The sequence below is a fragment of the Protopterus annectens genome, chromosome 4.part0 (assembly GCF_019279795.1).
Source record: "Protopterus annectens isolate FY-2018-M chromosome 4.part0, PAN1.0, whole genome shotgun sequence".
NCBI lineage: Eukaryota > Metazoa > Chordata > Ceratodontiformes > Protopteridae > Protopterus > Protopterus annectens.
The window spans coordinates 1,035,176,023-1,035,198,268 of NC_056733.1; the positions used below are offsets into that span (position 1 = coordinate 1,035,176,023).

Here is a 22,246-nt window from a genome sequence, read left to right on the forward strand (position 1 = left end):
ATTAAATTTATTCTGCTGCCTTTATTACTGCTTGTTAGTAGCCTGATTAAATTGTAACTGTTATTCTAAGGCCCTTTGTTTAAGCACTTGGGCTTCAAACCAGTTGTTTTACATTAAGAAGGTTTGTGGTCTACACTGTTGTGGCAGGACAGGTAGCGTACATCCTTCTAAGTTGGGAACTGCTGATTGAAGGCTCAGTGTCTATTATTCTAAAAGTGTATTAGTTCTAGGTTAAGGACTTGGGCTTCAGGTCAGTTATTTTACATTAAGAAGGTTTGTGGTATGCACTCTTGTGGGAGGAGAGGCTAGATTCTGCCCTTCTGAGCTGGGAATTTCTGGTTAAAGGCTTATTGCACATGCTTACTTAAACTGTTTCTGAAATCGGTACGCCTTGTTTGCTGTAGCATAGACTAGATTCAGGCCGGCTGGATCTAGCTTTCTTTGTATGACTTGTGCACTGACCCAGGCCGTCTTTTTTTGGAGAAAGTTTCTCTGTACCCTAGTGGCAGGACTGTGCAGTTAGAACTTGTCTGATTGAAGACTGCTGGAGCAGGGCTCAGTTTTAAGCTTTTTAACTGGTTAATTGGGTAAAGTGTTGTTTTGATTGTATCTGCTCTATTTTCTGGAAAAAAAAAATATATATATATACTTGTTTCTTGCCTTTCTGAACTAGTATAGTCCAGTTTTCATGTTATTGCTGAATCCAGGGTTGTGTTACAAGTTTCTGTGTTGCCATACCTTACTTGGATAGAAGGAAGTTTCTCTGTTCACCTGTGAGAGAGGGGAGCTTTGAGCAGGCTATCTGTCCCTGGAGGAGTGGTTTCAACCCAGAAGTTAGTAGTTTATTGGCCTTTTTGGGCTAATTTTGATTGTATCTGCTCTATTTTCTGAAAAAAAATATATACTTGTTTCCCACCTTTCTGAACTAGTATAGTCCAGTTTTCAGGTTATTGCTGAATCCAGGGCTGTGTTACAAGTTTCTGTGTTGCCATTACCTTACTTGGATAGAAGGAAGTTTCTCTGTTCACTTGTGAGAGAGGGGAGCTTTGTGCAGCCTATCTGTCCCTGGAGGAGTGGTTTCAGCCCATAAGTTAGTAGTTTATTGGCCATTTTGGGCTAATTTCTATCTCTTTCTCTTCCCTGCTATAAAAACCTCATTTGCACAGTTTTTACGTTTGCATTCGGCTCAGCAAGTGCCTTCCAGGTGTTCTGCAGAGTCTACAGCAGCAGAGAGACAAAAGAGTGACTTTGGAGTGATTAAGTATCACTTTTCTGCTTTTCTTGCTGTCTTAACTATTTCCACCTAAAACGCCAGGTTTTTTTTAGCGAATCTGTGATTTAAAAAGTTTGTTATTGTATACAACTCCGCACAGCTCCTCGTGGTGTCCTGCAGAGTGATACAGGCAAAAGAGAGACCCAAGAGAGACTTTTCCAGATTTAAGTATTTTTTCTCTGTTTTTTTGCTCGGATTGCCTTTACCCGCCTAAAAAGCGAATTTCTAACTGATCTGTGCTTTAAAACGTTTAAATTGCATTTGCCTTCTGCTTTTTACAGTTTTTGCAGTTGTTTTATATCAATTTAAGTCATTTTTGTACTGTATAACTGTTGTAGGCTACACACTAAAGTGCGCTACCTGTTTATAGCATTTACAGTATTTTCTGTGTGTTTTTCTGCTGTTTCCTGGAAAAAAAAAAAAAAAAAAAAAATGCTCTTTTTCTGCCTTTGCTGAACTAGATTAGTCCAGATTTCAGGTTTTGCTGAATTCCGGACTGTGGTACAGTTTCCTGTGTTGCCCATATCCTTCCTTGGATAGGAGGAAGCTTCTCTATTCACCAGTGAGAGTGGGGAGCTTTGAGCAGCCTATCTGTCCCTGGAGGAGTGGTCTCAGCCCTGAAACTAGTAGCTTATTGGCTGTTTTGGGACAATTCCTATCTCTTTCAGTTTCCCTGCTTTAAAACCCACATTTGCGCGGTTTGTGCCAGTATACAACTCCGCACAGCTCCTCATGGTGTCCTGCAGAGTGATACAGGCAACAGAGAGACCTAAGAGAGACTTTTCCAGATTTATTTTTTTCTGTTTTTTTTTTTGCTCCGACTGCCTTTTCCCGCCTAAAAAGCGAATTTCTAACTGATCTGTGCTTTAAAAAGTTTAAATTGCATTTGCCTTCTGCTTTTTACAGTTTTTGCACTTGTTTTATATCAATTTAAGTAATTTTTGTATTGTATAACTGTTGTAGGCTACACACCAAAGTGCGCTAGCCTGTTTATAGCATTTACAGTGTTTTCTGTGTGTTTTTCTGCTGTTTCCTGAAAAAAACAAACAAAAAAAAAAAATCTCTTTTCCTGCCTTTGCTGAACTAGATTAGTCCAGATTTCAGGTTTTGCTGAATTCCGGACTGTGGTATAGTTTCCTGTGTTGCCCATATCCTTACTTGGATAGGAGGAAGCTTCTCTGTTCACCAGTGAGAGTGGGGAGCTTTGAGCAGCCTATCTGTCCCTGTAGTAGTGGTCTCAGCCCTGAAACTAGTAGCTTATTGGCTGCTCTGGGTCAATTCCTTTGTGCGGTATTGCATGATTTTGTGCATAGCGCAGCATCAGGCAGCGCCGCTTAAACGGGTTTAAACTATTCCCGGCTCCACAAAGTCTGCTCTTCACTTTTTCCCTTAGAACTGTTCTAAATCTCAAAGTAAGCACTCTATTTTCATTCTAAAGCCCTGCAGTTGCTCGTATAAGTAATCTTATAAGTAAGCACTAATAAACTAAAGCACTACACCCTCGTATACTCCCTTTAAGTACTTGGCTCCCTATTGGTCCTTTTTGATCAGTCAAAAAGTAGTTCCTTATACTATTCTGGCATGTCCAAAAGTCAGTTTCGGGTTTACTCTCCAGTCCAGCTGGTGAATCTGGGAATCTTGAGGCAATGTTACAACTGCCTTATGTACACAGACCACCCTCTCCTCCTCCCAACAAGCTCAGATATATGTGAGAGATGCAACTATATAGCCAAACTGGAGGCTGAGCTCTCTCAACCCAATACTGGCGCAGTCAGTCAGGAGGAGAAGGTAACCACACACACCACAAATCCAGTCTCACATAGACCTATCGCAACAGAAAACCAAACACATAAACACACAAAAACATACTCAGAGGCTCTAAATAAAAATCTGCCCAAGCAGCAGAGACCTCCAAAGCAGACATCCAAGCAACTGCTACCCCACAACAATACCCACGTATCACATAGTTCACAAAGTCAGTGTGCCACACAGTCACAGCCCTTAAGGCTAAACAACACACCTAATACACTTGTAATAGGTGACTCTATTGTCAGACACACTGATGTCCCACTCACCAGGCTGAACAAGGAGAAGGTCACTGAAAGCTGCCTGTCGGCTGCCAGGATCCGCCACATAACACAAGCACTCAGGTCACTCCAAAGCAAGTACAAATATGACTCCGTCATTGTCCATGCTGGTGTGAATGACCTGAGACGTACCTCCCTGGACTACATGAAAAGAGGCATAGAGGAGCTCTCTGATCATGTAGCCCAGGCTGGTATGACCCTGACCTTGAGTAGCATCTTACCCTCACCAAGAATGATGCCACAGTATAAAGACAAAATGATCAATTTTAACAATTGGCTAAAGTATTGGTGTCATTCAAAGGGGATCCAGTGTCTGTCAGTCTGGGATGACATGCTCGACAAGCCACGTTGCTTCGCTAGGGACGGCTTGCACCTGTCACCCCTGGGCTTTCGAATACTGGCTAAGGCTCTTGACACCCCCATAGTGCCTTTTTTAGGCAAGGCTCAAAAGACAAACCCACCTCCATAGACAACACAAAGAAAAAGAAACTAAGGGTAATGCTGCTCAACGCCAGAAGTCTAAACCTCAAGATGCACGCACTCGAGGCTCTCCTCAGTATGGAGAATATTGATATCTGTGCAGTAATAGAAACCTGGTTCAAGGCTCCCGAGAGCACCCCAGCACTACCAGGTTATACCTCATACCATGCTTTTCGGCCCCAAAACTTGGACTGAACCACAAAAGGAGGGGGAGTATCCATATTCATCAAAGATACCCACACCTCCAGGTTAGTGGCACTGCATGAAGCATCAGAGACCATCCATGTGCAACTAACAGTGGGCAAAACTGCCTTTCAGTTTGTAGCCTGCTACAGACCACACTCCCAAACTCAGGAACCCCACTCGGAGAATATGAAGGTCTCTCCAAACACCATTATATTGGGTGACTTCAACTACCCAAACATAGACTGGGAGCACTACTCAAGCCCGAACACCCTCGCCCAATGGTTCCTAGAATTTATAAACTCAAATGCTATGGAACAACTGGTCACCACTCCCACAAGAGGGGAAAACATATTGGACCTGATCATCACCAACATGGGGACTCTATGTTCCATACCAGAGGTATACCCCTCATTGGTAAGATCTGACCATAAATCAATCTCACTGGACATCCATATCCCGTCCCCACCCCCAGCCAAGGAAACCACGGTAAAGAAGTTCTCAAAAGCAAACTTCACACTTCTCAAAACCGAGGTGGAATCCTTCAAAGCCCCCGGGCCAGTGGAAAATACGGCCCAAACCGCAGAATCCTTTCCAAACACTTTCTATGGACACCTACAGAAATGCATGGATCATGCTATCCCAAATAAAACCAAGACTCATTCCTCCAAAGGCAGGAGACCTGTCTGGTGGACCCCAGCCATAAATAAGCTATACAACAGAAGGAGGAAGCTACTACATGATAGAGCAAAATCCCAAAAAGGGAAGGCATCTCTGATCAGTACTAGCAAGAAACTACGATCCCTCATAAGATCATCTAAGGCCAGCTTCAAAAGAAAAATTGCACAAGATGCTAAAGATAATCACAAGGCCTTCTTTAGTTATGTCAGGAACCTTGGTGGCAACTCCCAGATATGCTCTGAGTTAGTTCAAAATGACAAAAAATACACTGAACCCACAGACATTGCCAACATCCTGGCAGACAGGTTCAGTGCAAACCCCCCCCCCTTCCCCCCCAAAAGAGCAAATGTCTATCCCAACAGAGTGTAGCCTCCTTGACATCACAGATGCACAGGTGAGAGCTGCCCTCTCCAAAGCAAAAAACACAGCATCAATGGGACCGGACGGTGTCCCGGGCTTCGTCTTACACGAACTCCAAGAAGAACTGAACCCTCACATAAAGTCACTGTTCAATCTCAGCCTTACTACAGGATATGTACCCAAGGAATGGTGTACAGCAACAGTGGTCCCACTCCACAAAGGTGGTGCCACAACGGACCCCGGAAACTATCACCCTATAAGCCTGACTAGCCTGGTCTGCAAAGCTATGGAGCATATCATCATGAACCTCATAAACAAAGACATTGGGAACCTCCAAACACTGGATCCTACCCAATTTAGCTTTGTTAAGGGCAGATCTTGCCTCTTGAACCTGGTCGACTTCTTTGAAACAGTCACCAAGGCCATAGATGAAGGGAAGGTAGTCCACACAGCCTACCTGGACCTCGCAAAAGCCTTCGACACAATACCCCACTCGGGCATCATAAATAAGCTCACCAGCTTAAATATCAACCCCTATGTCACAAGATGGGTTGCAAACTGTCTCAGGGATAGACCCCACATGGGCAGAATTGCAGGTGCCATGTCAGACTCTAAACCAGTTACAAGTGGCGTCCCACAAGGCTCAGTCCTGGGACCTCTCTTGTTCGGTATATATTTCTCTGAGGTACAGGCTAACATGGGAGGACTATGGCTAACCAAGTTCGCAGAAGACTGCAAACTGGGTGCCATAATCGACTCACCGACTGACACAAGCATCCTCCAAAAGGGTCTCACAGAGACGGATAACTGGTGCCAGAACCATGGCCTAAAGCTAAATGACAAAAAGTGCATAGTCATCCCCTTTGGGAAAAACAAAGTGCCCACAAATTACCACATAGGTGGTAATCCATTAAGTATGGAAGAAGTAATTAGGGATTTGGGGACCCAAGTAGATAGCAATCTCTCCTTTGACAATCACGTTGCCAAAGTGGTTAGAAAGACCTTCTATATAGCCCACCTTATCACGAAAGGGTTCACATCTAGATCAAGAGAGGTCATTGTGCCCCTCTGCTCATCACTCATCAGGCCCATAATTGAATACAATGCCCCATTTGGGATGTACCTTACCGACACCTGCAGCAACTGGAAAGACCCCAAAAGTACCTCACCAAGAGGATCAAGGGACTCAAACAGATGCCCTACGCAGTTAGGCTAAAGAAACTCCAGCTCTACTCAGTTGCTTACCACCTACTCAGAGGCGATCTGTGTCTGACGTATAAAGCGATGTCCAACCCAGAATTAATGGACATGCTCCATCTCAGGAAATCCAAATCCCTTAGAGCTATATGCTCCAGGGACTTAAACCTCAGCACAGAAATAAATAGGACATGCTGGAGGGACAGATTCATATCCCATAGGCTCCCCTCACTCTGGAACAAAATCACAATCCATGTTAGGCAGAGTCCCTCAATGACCCTCTTCAAGAGAAATCTTGACGAGTGGATGGGAGATCGTAGGTTTACCCCTGGGATCTCTTCTGTGTCCCTACTAGACAGAGGCACAGTAAACTAATCTCAAAAGAGCTATCTTCTGTGACCTACTATACAGAGGCACAGTCAACTAATCTAAAAGGGTGGTGAAAGCCAAACACACACTGGCTAGGCTTATAAATGCCCTAGGGCAGATAGCCTAGTATCAACCTATGAACCTATAGGTTCATAGGTTAGTACTAAGCTAACTGCCCTTGCAAGCCATTTTAAGCCTAGCCAGTTATCCCTTGTGAGACTCAAACCCTGCACCTTGTGTTTGTAAAGCAAACACCTTAACCATTAGGCCACCCTCCCACTCTATTGCCAATATCCTGGCAGATTGATTCAGTGCCAACTTCACCCCCCTCTTACCCCCTAAAGGGCCCATCTCAATACTGAAAGAGTGCCAAATTCTGGTAATAATTGCCACACAGGTAAAAAACACACTTCAAAACTAAGAATACAGCATCCATGGGACCAGACAACATCCAGGGCCGTGTACTACATGAACTACAAAATGAACTGGCACCTCACCTAAGTGTCATGTTTAATCACAGTCTCACCTCAGGCTTCGTGCCCCCTGAGTGGTGCACAGCTACAGTTATCCCACTCCACAAGGGGGGATCCACCTTGGATCCTGGGAACTACCACCCCATCAGTCTGATGAGCCTGATCTGCAAGACCATGGAACGTACTATCATGGAAATTTATAAACAAAGACATTGGCAACCTTCAAACACTGGACCCCACCCAGTTTGGGTTCGTGAAGAGCCGATCTTGTCTCCTGAACCTGATTGACTTCTTCAAATCAGTCTCCAGAACTGTGGATGAAGGTAAGGTGGTCCAACACAGCCTATCTGGACCTCGCCAAGTCTTTCAACACCATCCCCCACTCTGGAAACATAGATAAACTTACTAAGGTGGGCATTAATCCCTATGTCACTCGATGGGTTGCCAACTGACTTACTGACAGAACCCACACTGTAAAAGTAGCAGACTCCAAATCCAGCTCCAGACAAGTGACAAGTGGAGTACCTCAGGGTTCAGTCCTGGGACCGCTCTTGTTTGGCATCTACTTCTCTGAAGTACACACCAACTCTAAGGGACTCTGGCTAACAAAGTTTGCAGATGACTGCAAACTGGGAGCCATTATTGAATCCCAAAATGATGTAGATATTCTACAAAAGGTCCTTACAGAAACAGATGCTTGGTGCCAGAGCCATGGGCTCAATCTCAATGCCAATAAATGTACAGTTATCCCCTTTCGGAAAAAACATGTACCCATGAATTACCACATAGGTGGCAGTACACTAAACACCGAAAGTGTGATAAGAGACTTAGGGACACAGGTGGACAGTGGTCTCACCTTCGATAACCACATCGCTACAACAGTCAAGAAATCCTTCTATGTGGCACACCTCATCACTAAGGGCTTTTCATCCAGAAAAAAGGAGGTCATTGTCCCACTGTACTCATCCCTCATTAGACCCATTATAGAATACAACGCCCCGTTTGGTATGTGCATCTCACGACATCTGCAACAACTGGAAAGGCCGCAGAAATATCTCAGTAAAAGAATCACAGGTCTAAAGCAGATGCACTATGCTGACCATCTAAAAAAACTCCAGCTATACACTGTCACATATCATCTACTCAGAGGCGATCTCTGCTTAACATACAAGGCCATGTCAAACCCAGAGCTGTTGGACATGCTACACTTAAAGAAATCCCAATCTCTCAGAGCCACACGCTTCAGGGATCTAAACCTTGTCATCACAGTGAACAAAATATGCTGGAGAGATAGTTTCCTGACCCAGAGCCTCCACAGACTCTGGAATAGACTGCCCATACATGTCAAGAAGAGTGCCTCTTTGGCCTTCTTCAAAAGGAACCTTGATGATTGGATGGGAGATAGGAAATTTACCCCGGGGATCACGTCAGTCACCCTGAAAGACAGGGGCCAGGGAAGTAAATATTGTGGGAAGAAATAGCCAGGGAATTGTTATGACTAGGCTTGTATAGGCCGGGCCCTAGGGCCGATAGCCTAGTACCAAGCTAAGAACGTATGAAGATACCAGCTGAAAGTACTAGGAAAGAAAACTGCAGAGCATTTCGCTTGAGTGCTATGATTTAGGGATAATGCTGCCACTTTTGATCTCAAATTTAGTCTTGCAATTTCCAGATGTATGGATTTTCTTCAAAAGTTAGACTTTTTTAAGGATGCGTACATTTTTAAATAAGTGGACTGTCTATATAAAGCTTCATTAGAAATGTCTACATGGAGCACAGCATCTGAAGACCTATTCTAAACAAAATAATAAAGTGTTTCTCTTTTGTACCACCTGCTATGATTTCTGAAGGCCACTCATAAGATTTTTAATGCTTGGAGGTTGAGAGGTATGCTGCAGAGATATGTTACATACCCCAGTGCACACTATTACTTCCTCCATGGCCTAACAAGTGTTGACACTAATAACAACAGTAAAACCATCAGCATTATGCTTATAGAGAAAGATCAGCCTCAGAAATTAAATACAGCTCCCTCCTGAAATTGGGATGAGATACAGATGATAAGCTGCAGAAAGCTGTGATCCATGGGCTGAGAATGATAAAAAAATGATTTTCCAAGCAGAATGGTGACATTTTGCTTTCTACTTTATGAAGACAGGGAAACAAGAAACAGCATTTTCAAGTGATTGTGAAAAGCAATATTTGACATTATATTACTGATTACAAAAGAATTATATTACTGCTTACAAAAAAAAAGAGAAGACAAAGTAAACAGCATGCAGAAGCTATATGAAAGGTGTGCTAATAGAAAGCTCCACCATAGCGTTTATTTCCTTTGTTGTGTTTCTGCAATAGACACAAAGCAAGCACTGCTTTGCAGAATAGATATTAATGCACACAATGATAGGAAAACGACCATACTGAATGAAACTGTGACATTTTGCTTTGCACTTTTATCGTAATGCAGTAGAAAGCAATAGCATGTTAAAATAACTGCACTGTAGTGCTGAATTTAACAAAAAAGACAGCACAGGAACTGTCAGATATATGCACTGTTTTATGACAACAAAACTATTATGTGATACTGGTGAACTGCATAAACCAGCATGCTGAGTCTGTGTTAAAGGCAATGAATTAATAGCTGTTGTGTAAAATTTACTTCCTTTCTTATGTTTGTGCACTAAACAAAGTAGCCCTGCTTTGTGCAAGACATACTAACATGGAAGGTGGGAACATGTTTTTCTGAGTAGAACTATGATTTTTGCTTTACACTTTATGGTGATAGGAAAGCCAAATGCTGCATATTTATAATTATTTCAGAAAGCAACAATTAGCATAGTGCTATTGAATAAAAATGATTGCATACACATTTAGTAAAAAAGAAAATGTTGATAATGTTGGTTTCAGTTGCTTGCTCTAAGATACACCACCTAGTGTGTTGTAATTATATTCCATTATCAGTATTTAGGGCAATAAGCCTTTATTTTATACTAACGTATCCAGAGAAACTTCCAAGTGAAGCAAGATGTTGCACTTGTTCATGTTAGCAAGCCACCACAAGAAAAAAAAAACTTTTCTGACAGCACTTAATCCAAAGAAATCTTTCAACTGTATGTGGGGATTTCCTGTCTTCTAGAACAGCTGAGATTCATGTGACATGCAACAGCCAATACAAAAACCTTCCATCAATATCCTCAGCAAGGTTCTTTATAAATGGTAACTTCTCCAAACTTAGAAATCCTACCAAAAGGGACCTGGCAATGACATACCTCTTAACTGTACAGATTTTCACAGAATGTCCAGATATTTGCTTCATATTTTGGTCCGTTTTTCATAAAATTGTTTTTTGGCAAGTTAGTGGCAAATCATTAAAGACTGAAGTTAGAAAACAGTGAAAGACATTTGAGTTTCAGACTCCATACCCTTCAGAAAATTCATGCTAATTCAAAACCTGCTATTCTATCAAATTGCTAAGTCTGAAAGAGTAATAGTTAAAAAATGTCCCTATTTTTGGGCATTTCTGCCACTTTTATTTATGACTTTGTCCAGATTTCTGGCTATAAGAGGTTGAGAGGTATGATGTGTGCTCTCCACAAAACTGTTTATCTGTTATCTATTACCATGGATAAAATGGATTCATTGGAATTTTAAGTTCAGATAAGAAAATGGTAAGTAATAGAGATGTTCAGGAGTCAGAATATGAAGATGATACATACCGAGCACCGTCAAAACAAAATACATTTTCGCTCAGTCAGAAGTAGGTTTAGAGTGCTTCTCAGAAATATCCAGTTATAAATTTAATACTAATAACACATAAATTATGCCGACTACAAAAATGGCAAATGGACACCTGATATATGATAAGTGGTTTGGGTGTTGGTGCAATCCAAGAAATTAAACTATCCTGAAATGTAAAAGAACTTAAGAGCTAAATCACAGAATCAACTACAAAAAAAAATATGACAATATGAATAGATGGAATAAATTATCCCCCCTCATCATGGAGAAAAATCAGTATGACTTAACTGACAGTCCTGCTAACTCTTTCTCCATGGGATAAAAATCAGTATAACTTGAATAACCATATGGTAAGAATCACACTCCCTTTATTGATGATAAACATATGGCTAATGTTTCCTTGGTTTAAGAAATGTAAACAAAACTTTTCTCGTGATAATAAAATCTTAATTACCCCCCCATAAAAATGTAATGGTCTTAGAAACTATTCAGAAATTGCCCCCCACCCCCAGCCCAGGACATCCAAGGCAATACCACTCCCAATGTCTCAGAGCAGAAATACCAGTATGACTGACATTGGAGCCATTACTCCCCTTTACTATTCACTTGGGTAAAATGACCACTAAAGTTTTGGTGCAACTAAAACTCTGCCACAGAATCAAACACCTTTGTTCACTCATTTCCTGGACTGTGATTGTCAAAACTATTCTGCTTCCAAAATGTGAATATGCTTTGCCTTTGCTGGCTCTACATTCCACTTATAATACTCAGAGTTTAAAAATAATGCAAAACAAAATCTTATGAGTCATTATTTTAGCACAACCTCTTGTACATAATTGTATCAAAAGGCTATCAGTCGCAGATAGGTCCACCTTTCTTTGTGGCACCGTACTTTGCAAAACCTTAAACTTGAGCTACTGCCTGCCTGTGAAAACAGTACTGATATTTGTGCACCAAAAAAAGTTCCCAAAATGACAATCTATCCCTTGTCTCTCTATGCTTCCACACTGCTGCTGGAGAAAAAGCATTCTCTACATTAGGTCCTGCCATTTGGAGCCTCCTCCCCAAGGATGTAAAACTTCAAGCTGCAACTGAGGCCTTTAGACATCCTCTCAAAGACCATCTTCTTAAGGCAGCCTAGTCCACCTGCTATGTTGCTCTAAATACCAGCCCAAGTACTTGGTGAACAAAGACTAAGTACATAAATAAATAAATGTACTCATTTAGAGCAGAAAAGATAGAGAAATCCAGTATAGTGATTAATATACTGATGAAAGAGAGAAATAAGGACCAGATGAGAGTTCTTGATATAGAAAGCTACTATTTTACCTCTCTTGTTATTGAACGGGGACAGGAACAAGCTCTAGAGAAATTAAACAGCATCAGGAAGTATTGGAATGTATTGAAACGGACAGCTGTAGCCATTACAAAAGGGGCATTTAAAAATGCACATTATGAAAGCAAGCTTGTATGTGCTGGATTTATATCTGATTGCTGGTTTACTACATTTGTGACTACTTTTTAATTCACTGTACATCATCTACCTTTTTTGCAGCTTTTCTCCTTGGATCTCTGTTGAAAATAGGCACCTGCCCAGCCACACTAACCCGGTCAACAAATGTCAAATAAAAAAATAAATTAAAGAATGATGCACTTAAATAACTAATAAACATACCACTAAGTTGGACAGTAAATGAAATAATTCATAGGATCCTTCTTTCCATGATCAGCGCCTATCACCTCTGTCCAGGAGGGACATAGTTGGAACCCCTGGTATGAATTTATGGTTACCCATCCAATCATCCAGACTGTGTTTGAAGAGGGCCACTCAGGTGCTCTGCTTGCCATGAAGTGGGAGTCCGTTTCAAAGGTGTGGCAACCTCTGGAAGACAAATCTGTCCCTCCAGCAGATTTTATTAATGTCACATATGAGGTTATTAATGTCACATACCAGGTTAAGGCCATTAGAGCAAGTAATCCATGTACTATTTGACTTACGGATATGCAGCATTTCCAATAAAGCAGGGTCAAAGATTGCCTTATATGCAAGGCAGAGATTGCCTCTGAGTAGTCTGTATGAAACAGAATAAAGTGGCTGTGATTTCAGACGATCCTCATAGGACAGATGCTGAAGACCTTGAATTTTCCTTGTGAGGAACCTTTGTGGTCTCTACAATTGCTGCAGGTGCTTGAAAATGTACATACCTACAGGGACATTGTACTCAATTATTGGCCTGATGAGGGAAGAGTACAGGGAGGTTATAACTACTTTTTTTTGGAGGTAATGCCCTTACTTACGAGATGAGCAATATACCACTGTGGAGACATGGTGATCAAAGGTAAGGTTGCTGTCAACCTGTGTGCCCAGGTCTTTCAACACTGAGGGAGTACGTAGGATGTTGTTACTGATGTGGTAGTTAGCGGGAACATCACTCTTACCAAAAGGGATGGTGATACATTTTTGCATTGAGTTTAACACCATGGCTTTCACACCAGTCATTTGTTTGTGTAAGACCTTCTTGTAGGATGTTGACATCATTTGGAGATGCTATGACTGCTCCCAGTTTGCAGTCATCAGCAAATGTCAGCCACAGACCTTTAGTTTTAGCTTGCACTTCAGAGAAATAGATTCCAAACAGTAAGAAAACTATTAATGAAGATAGAAAAAGCATAGACAAAGAGAAAAGGAAAGAATTATTAATTTAAAATCAGAAGCAAAACAATCCCTCTAGATTGCTTACCAGGCATGGGTACAGCCAGGCATATATGATACATGTTATAGAACTCACTTTTTCTAAATAATGTGCTTACCTTTTGCAATGATATGTGATAGAATTTAAACTAAAAATTGCCATATTTGTCATGGTCTACGGTTATAAATTTTGTCAAATGACATTTTTTCTCAGAATCCCTGTTTGACTAATTCAGTTTTTTTTTTCCTCTTTAGTCCTTCCTTCCAATGGAGTGCTAGAAGATTGCATGGTAACTTCCGATCCACAGAGCCTAAGTGTTTTTATTTTTGTTATCTCAACTATGCACTTACATTTCCAACAAATGTTCATATCACTGGAACCAGAGGGGTTACTAATAAAGTATAAATGGCAAACTCTTCAGCACAAACTATTTTTATGGTGATAGTATTCTTTAGTTTCTATGTCTTAAACTGGGTTTTATAAATCAAAAAGACCAAACTCCTACTTTTCCTTCCCCCTTCTCTTTCTCATCACAAAAACCTCCTTTTTTATTACATCTTCTAACAATACAACTATCCAACCTGACACCCACACAAAACTCCTAGGGGTCATTATCAATGACGAACTCAAGTTCAGCCTACACATACTCTAATGTATAAAAAAAAAAACAGAAACTAGGTCTGCTATATCGGAACAAAAAATTCCTAATCCCTGAATCTAGATTTACCCTGGGCCAGGCACTCCTCCTCCCCTCCCTCTTATACGCCGCCCCAGTTCTTACCAATATCCCGGCCTCCACTCTAATCAAACTCCAACAGACTTACCAAAAAATAGCCAAATTCATTATTAACTCCCCATACAACTCACTTCACTGCATTTCTTTAAACTCTCTTCAATGGCTTGAACTTCCCCAATTTCTGCTATCTTATCAATTTCATATGCTACACTCTATTCTTTATAAACCCTCCTTCTGTCCATCTCTATCTTCCTTAGTCTCCATCTACATCCCATCCCGGACCCTCCGTACTTCTAACCAACAATTACTTGATATCTACAACCCAAAAAGGTCAGTAGGCAAACTACTCTACAAACACTCCCTTGTCCACGCTTGGAACAAACTTCCCCTTGACTTGCATTTAATCTCCCACACCTCACACTTTAAAAATGAACTAAAAGCTTATTTTCTCAATTCCAGAACCTGCCCTTGCCATGACCCTACCTAGTCTTCCTTCCCTTTATGTACCCTCAAAAGGACCATACTTAGTACCTCATTACACCTCTCTCTCCACTGTGTCTACTATGCATTTGCATAATTTTATACAAACAAAAAATGTTTATTGTTGACCTATTGAACTATATCAATGTGGTAGTGGTGCTGCGGTAGCGTTGTCGCCTCACAGTAAGACATTGTCCTGTTCGATTCTCAGCTAGAGCGTCTTCTGTGTGGAGACATGCGTGAATGGGCATACCTTCTCTGAAGGCTGTGCATCAGGGCTGGCAACTCGACACGTAAAAATCAACTGCCAATCATTAGCGGACTGGACTTCCGCTGTGGCGACCCCTAACCGGGAAAAGCCGAAAGACACAACAACAACATTGAACTATATCAATGTAAAATTGTTACTTAGCTTCTTTTTAATGCAACTTTAACTTTATACATGTAACCCAACATATGTGAATCATTTTGCTATAACTGCTATTACATCAATATTGTTTAAAGCTGTACTTGTTTTAAAAAGTACTACTGGAGCTTTTCTCCATGGGTCTCCACTGAAAATGGGTCACAAGCCCAGTTGGACAAACCCGGTTAACAAATGTCAATAAATAAATAAATAAATAAGTCACAATAAACACAGTAACTATAACGTCTGTATTATTTTGTAAACAACTTACAATATCTCAGCAACCACTCAAGTTACACACATACCGTCAGTTACATTTTGTTCATCCAGCTGAGAGCTTTTAGTTCTGTCTCTGCTAATTGGTTGTCAAGATATATGGAACAATATGTAATTTATGACAATATAAATAAATATATGAACAATTAATATCTCTTTACCTGTAGTAAACTGAGATAAAGTATCAATATAGTTATGCTTACCACTGTGTAAGCTTTAAGATGAAATCTTGTAATACTTAAATAATGGTTTTGGAATTATTAATGCAAAATTAAACAAGCAATATTTGACACATACAGGTGTCAGTAGGATGTAACTGCAGAAACACATGAATGCATCACATGGCTGTAATGAGTTAAGACTGTACTTTCTGGGGGTTGGGGGGAGCTACATTTTGGAAGTTAACATACAGTTCCAAAACTCCTGGCCACAGGCCTGCTCCTATGAGTAGGAAATAAAACAGTAAAGATGTTATGGTCAGAAGGAAATTATCAAATAAAAATATAGTTTGATACTATTATCAAAACGCATATAGAAACTAGGTAGGAAAAATTAAGATAAACACAGCTGAACAACAGAACTTGCAGAGTGGTGATCACAGACATTAACCACAAGCATTGTCAGGCTGCTGCAAATTTTTAAAGGTTCATAGGTTCATACTAAGCTATCTTCCCTAGGACATTTATAAGCCTAGCCAGAGTGTGTCTGGCTTTCGCCACCCATTTTAAATTAATTTTGCTATGCCCTTTTTCGAGGTTAGTATACTGTGCCTCTGTCTAACAGTGACACAGAAGTGATACCCAGGGTAAACCTACGATCTCCAATCCACTCATCAAGATTCCTCTTGAAGAGAGTCAATGAGGGACTCTGCCTAACCTGGACTGGGATTTTATTCCAGAGTGAAGGGAGCCTCTGGGTTATGAATCTGTCTCTCCAGCATGACCTATTTATTTCAGTGCTGAGGTTCAAGTCTCTAGAGTACGTAGCTCGATGGGATTTGGATTTTCTGAGGTGCAGCATGTCCATTAATTCCGGGTTGGACATGGCTTTATACGTCAGGCACAGATCGCCTCTGAGCAGGCGGTATGCCACTGAGTAGAGCTGGAGTTTCTTTAACCAGGCAGCATATGGCATCTGTTTGAGCCCTTTGATCCTTTGGTGAGGTACTTTTGGGGTCTTTCCAGTTGCTGCAGGTGTCTGGTAAGGTACATCCCAAAAGGGGCATTGTACTCAATTATGGGCCTGATGAGGGATGAGTAAAGAGGCATGATGACCTCCCCTGATCTAGATGTGAATCCCTTCATGATTAGGTGGGCTATATAAAATGTTTTTCTAACCACTTTGGCCACGTGGTTGTCAAATGAGAGATTGCTATCAACTTGGGTCCCCAGGTCCCTAATTACTTCTTCTGTACTTAATGGATTACCACCTATGTGGTAATTTGTGGGCACTTTGTTTTTGCCAAAGGGGATGACTATACACTTTTTGGCGTTTAGCTTGAGGCCATGGCTCTGGCACCAGTTGTCTGTTTCTATGATGCCCTTTTGGAGGATGCTTGTGTCGGCTGGAGAGTCAATTATGGCGCCCAGTTTGCAATCATCTGTGAACTTGGTCAGCCACAATCCTTCCGTGTTGGCCTGTACCTCCGAGAAATATATACCGAACAAGAGAGGTCCCAGGACTGAGCCTTGTGGGATGCCACTTGTAACTGGTTTGGAGTCTGACATGGCTCCAGCAATTCTAACCATGTGGGTTCTGTCCTTGAGCCAGTTTGCAACCCATCTAGTGACATAGGGGTTTATATTTAAGCTGGTGAGCTTATCTATAATGCCCGAGTGGGGTATTGTATCGAAGGCTTTTGCGAGGTCCAGGTAGGCTGTGTGGACCATCTTCCCCTCGTCAATGGCCTTGGTGACTGTTTCAAAGAAATCGACCAGGTTTAAGAGGCAGGATCAGCCCTTAACAAAGCCAAACTGGGTAGGATCCAGTGTCTGTAGGTCCCCAATATCTTTATTTATGAGGTCCATGATGATCCTTTCCATAACTTTTCAGACCAAGCTAGTCAGGCTTATGGGGCGATAGTTTCCAGGATCCGTTGAGGCACCACCTTTGTGGAGAGGGACCACTGTTGCTGTACGCCACTCTTTGGGCACATATCCTGTAGTAAGGTTGAGATTGAACAGTAGTTTTATGTTTGGGTTTAGCTCTTCTTGGAGTTCATGTAGGATGCAGCCCGGGACACCGTCTGCATTGATGCTGTGTTTTTTGCTTTGGAGAGGGCGGCTCTTACCTGAGCATCTGAGATGTCAGGGGGGCAGCACTCTGCTGGGATAGATATTTGCCCTTTTGGTGGGGGGGGGGGAGTTTGTGCTGAACCTGTCAACTAGGATGCTGGCAATGTCTGTGGGTTTGGTGTATTTTTTGTCATTTTGGACTAATTCTGAGCATATCTGGGAATTCCCACCCATCTTCCTAACATAACTAAAGAAATCCTTGTGATTATCCTTAGTGTCCTGTGCAATTTTTCTCTCGAAGCTGGCCTTAGACGATTTTATGAGTGCCCGTAGTTTTTTGCTAATACTGATCAGAGATGCCTTCCCTTTTTGGGATTTTGCTCTATCATGTAGCAGCTTCCTCCTTCTATTGTATAGTTTGTTTATGGCTGGGGTCCACCAGACAGGACATCTGCCTTTGGAGGATTGGGTCTTGGTTTTATTTGGGATTGCATGATCCATGCATTCTGAAGGTGTTCATAGAATGCATTTATAAAGGATTCTGTGGTCTGGGCCGTATTTTCCACAGGCCCGGGGGCTTTGAAGGATTCCACCTCGGTTTTGAGGAGTGTGAAATTTGCTTTAGAGAAGTTTTTCACTGTGGTTTTCTGGGCAGGGGGTGGGGTCGGGATGTGAATATCCAGTGAGATTAGTTTATGGTCTGATCTTACCAGTGAGGGATACACTTCTGGTCTGGAGCATAGAGTCCCCATGTTGGTGATGATCAGGTCCAGTATGTTTTCCCCTCTTGTGGGAGTGGTAACAAGTTGTTCCATAGCATGTGAGTTTATAAATTCTAGGAACCTTTGGGCTAGGGTGTTGGAGCTAGAGTAATGCCCCCAGTCTATGTTTGGATAGTTGAAGTCGCCCAGTATAATGGTGTTTGGAGAGACCTTCATATTTTCCAGTGTTCTCAGGAAGGCCGAGTGGGGTTCCTGGGTTTGGGAGGGTGGTCTGTAGCAGGCTATAAACTGGAAGGCAGTTTTACCCACTGTTAGTTGCACATGGATAGTCTCTAATGCTTCGTGCTGTGCTACCAACCTGGAGGTGTGGGTATCTTTGATGAATATTGATACTCCCCCTCCTTTTGTGGTTCTGTCCAAGTTTTAGGGACGAAAAGCATGGTATGAGGGATAACCTGGCAGTGCTGGGGTGCTCTCGGGAGCCTTGAACCAGGTTTCTGTTACTGCACAGATATCAATGTTCTCCATGCTAAGGAGAGTTTCGAGTGCGTGCATCTTGAGGTTTAGACTTCTGGCATTGAGTAGCATTACTCTTAGTTTCTTATCCCTTGTGATACCTATGGAGGTGGGTCTGTCTTTTGAGCCTTGAATAAAAAAGGCCCTATGGGGGTAGCAAGAGCCTTTGCCAATATCCGGAAGCCCAGGGGTGACAGGTGCAAGCCGTCCCTAGCGAAGCGTCGTGGCTTGTCGAGCTTGTCATCTCAGGCTGACAGGTATTGGATCCCCTTTGAATGACACCAATACTTAAGCCAGTTGTTGAAATTGATCATCTTGTCTTCATATTGTGGCATCATTCTTGGTGAGGGTAAGATGCTACTCAAGGTCAGGGTCATACCAGCCTGGGCTACATGCTCAGAGAGCTCCTCTATGTCTCTTTTCATGTAGTCCAGGGAGGTATGTCTCAGGTCATTCACACCAGCATGGACAATGACTGAGTCATATTTGTACTTGCCTTGGAGTGACCTGAGTGCTTGTGTTATGTGTTTTGTTAGAACTTGGGGTGGGGGAGTGGAAGTAAAAATAGAACTGCACTACCCAGGAATTATAAAGAGAGAAAAGAAAGTTGTGTAATGCACCTTGCAGCACACTACATGAAACTTCCTACATGGTGGCTACAGTGTACCTGTAAAAACAGTAGTTGCCGGAAATGAGGGGGAAATCATATTTAGAACAGATGTTTTACAAATGTTATTAGAACAAATCAGAAAGAAACATGGAATGATATGTTAGAAGAAGCAGGTCAAAACTGGCAGTTTAGAGCACAATCACATAGGTTCATAGGTTCATAGATTAGTACTAAGCTAATTGCCCTTGTAAGCAATTTTAAGCCTAGCCAATTATCCCCTGTAAGGCTCAAACCTTGCACCTGGTGTTTGCAAGACAAACACCTTAACCATTAAGCCACCCTCCCAACCCTATTCAAACCCACGCCTCCATGGAGACTGGAGCCTTAATCCAGCGCCTTAGACCACTCGGCCACACTACCTCTATTTAGCTATGAAGCTATGAACACCAGGTGTTTCAGTTAATTAGCAATTCTGAATACCCAAGACTTATGTCATCATTTTAATGGACACTTTCAGGCCAATAAAGCCAAACCCCACTAGCTGTGGATATGCATATTTTGGCCTTGTTATGACCTCATTAACATGTCTCTGATACAAAGATGTGCCTGCTATTCTTAATCCAAATGAAGATCGTAATGACGTTGGCTTAGTCAGACTTAACAGTTGCAACACATTGCAATTTACTCACCAGATGTAACTATAGGGAATGAAGAGAAATCTTTCAAGGACTTATAAAGACAGATGGAATGTGGTTTGAACTAAATGTTAAGACAGAGAACATAAGAGAATGAGACATATGAAGGCATAGGTAAAACAAAGCAATGATAAAGTTTATAATGAATGGATTTATAGAAGATGGCATGGCAGAGGCCAGTTTGCAAAGAAAGCATGAAGGAAATCTGTATGCAGGCCAGAATGTGAATTTCAGAAAATGAAAGCACAGGCCAGATGCAAATACTGAAACGCGTTACTGTGAGGCATAAAACATCAAGCGACCAACCCACATACACACATCAGTCCATCTAAATTTAAGGAAAACTGCCCCTCACCCCCCACCCCCACATACGGGTTGGTAGTGCAGATACTGCATGGAGTTGTAAAACCCCTTCACTGGTGCCTTTGCTGGTGTCTTGCAGTTATGGGTTTTAAAGGTAAGACTCTTCACTGAACAGTCAGAAGTATTGCCAGCGAAAGTAAGATTCGCTTTACTTTGTTCTGACTTCTAGGTTTACCAAAACAAAATTCATTCAGGAAACAAAACAAAAAAATGACAATTTCAAATGCAACTTATTCTATTCTACTCAAAGTCAGTTGGTGACATTTCAGCTATGCCTTCCCCATAGCCGGCCTTAGGCATAGGCCAACTATGCGGCCGCCTAGGGTGCCGGTCTAGTAGGGACCCTTTTCTAGCATCTATTTTCTATTTCCCAGCAATGATTCACCCTGTAGTCAAAGGTTTGAGTCCCACGGTTCAATCTCTACATGAGACTGACTCCATATTAGTCAGTACTCAGTGGTGGTAGTTTGTGACAAGAGGTCCATGTGCCTATCTGGTGAACATCCATTCATCACCTCTTTTTCCCATTTATGTACATGGGGTCGGGGTGCATACCTCACGACCTCTTAGAGGAAGAAATCTGGACAAAACGTGACACAATGTGGGGACAAAGGCAGAAAAATAGAGGCGCTTTTACTGACAGACCTAAAAACTTGCTAGAATAACAGGATTTGTGTTAGCATGCATTTTCTGAAGGATATGAAGTCTGACACTCAAATGCATGCCATTATTAATTTGTCAAAAAAAAAAAAAAAAACATTTTTATGAGGAACAGACGCAGACCAAAAGTATTAGGCAAACACCTGGACATCATGCAAAAATCTGTACAGTTGAGCGGTATGTGACGTGGTGTCACTTTCTTCCACACAAAACAGTCGCATACACACTGACACCTATGGTCAGTTTAGGATGTCCGCTCCACCTTCTGTGTCTTTGGAATGTAGGAGGAACCCAGAGCCCTCGGAGGAAACCCACGGAGGGCACGCAGACTCCACACAGAAGGTTTCCCAGCCGAGAATCGAACGGGGGAACCTCTTGCTGTGTGGCAATAATACTATAAGCTACGAGGGAGGCTACGTCCTTTCGTGCCGAAACCCGGTTCACGAAACACTACAGACAATGCCTTTAGTCCCCCAACACACACACACAAGAAACACTTCCTAAAGGTGGCAAGTCCTGTTACTTAAGCACCAGTGCAGGAAACTGACAATTTAGTATATTTGCATGTGTCACTTCTCACCAGGAGCTTGATGAATACACACACACACACACACACAGACACACACACACACACACACACACAGCTGTGTATAAAGAACGTAACTGCAACTAACAGGTTGGTGGAATGGACTGCAAGGGTTCACTTTCAGTCACAACTTTTACAAATTAAACACCTGCAAACTGCTAACGGTGATAACAGAAATATTTATAACAGCCGACACAGAACACGATGCTACATTGCAAACAAGTTTGTGAACATAAAGGAGACAAAAAGAAACCAAAAGGGTCAGAAATAAGATAGAACAAGAAAATGCAGAATAACTGAGTTGTGACTATGGATAAGTCAGTGAGGAAATAAAAACCGGTAACAACATAAATACTAACAATATCAGCCGAAAATATTAAAATTCGTTTTATTATGTTATACTGTTGTTGAAGTGTTGCTTTATCTCC

At 41.9% G+C, this 22,246-nt stretch overlaps 1 protein-coding gene across 2 annotated transcripts in view; it reads right to left on the minus strand.

Annotated features, from left to right (window-relative positions):
• Positions 1 to 22,246, minus strand: part of LOC122799721 (protein bicaudal C homolog 1-like) — a 1,306,264-nt gene that overhangs the window by 1,283,359 nt on the left and 659 nt on the right. The gene's annotated exons all lie outside the window — the stretch shown is intronic.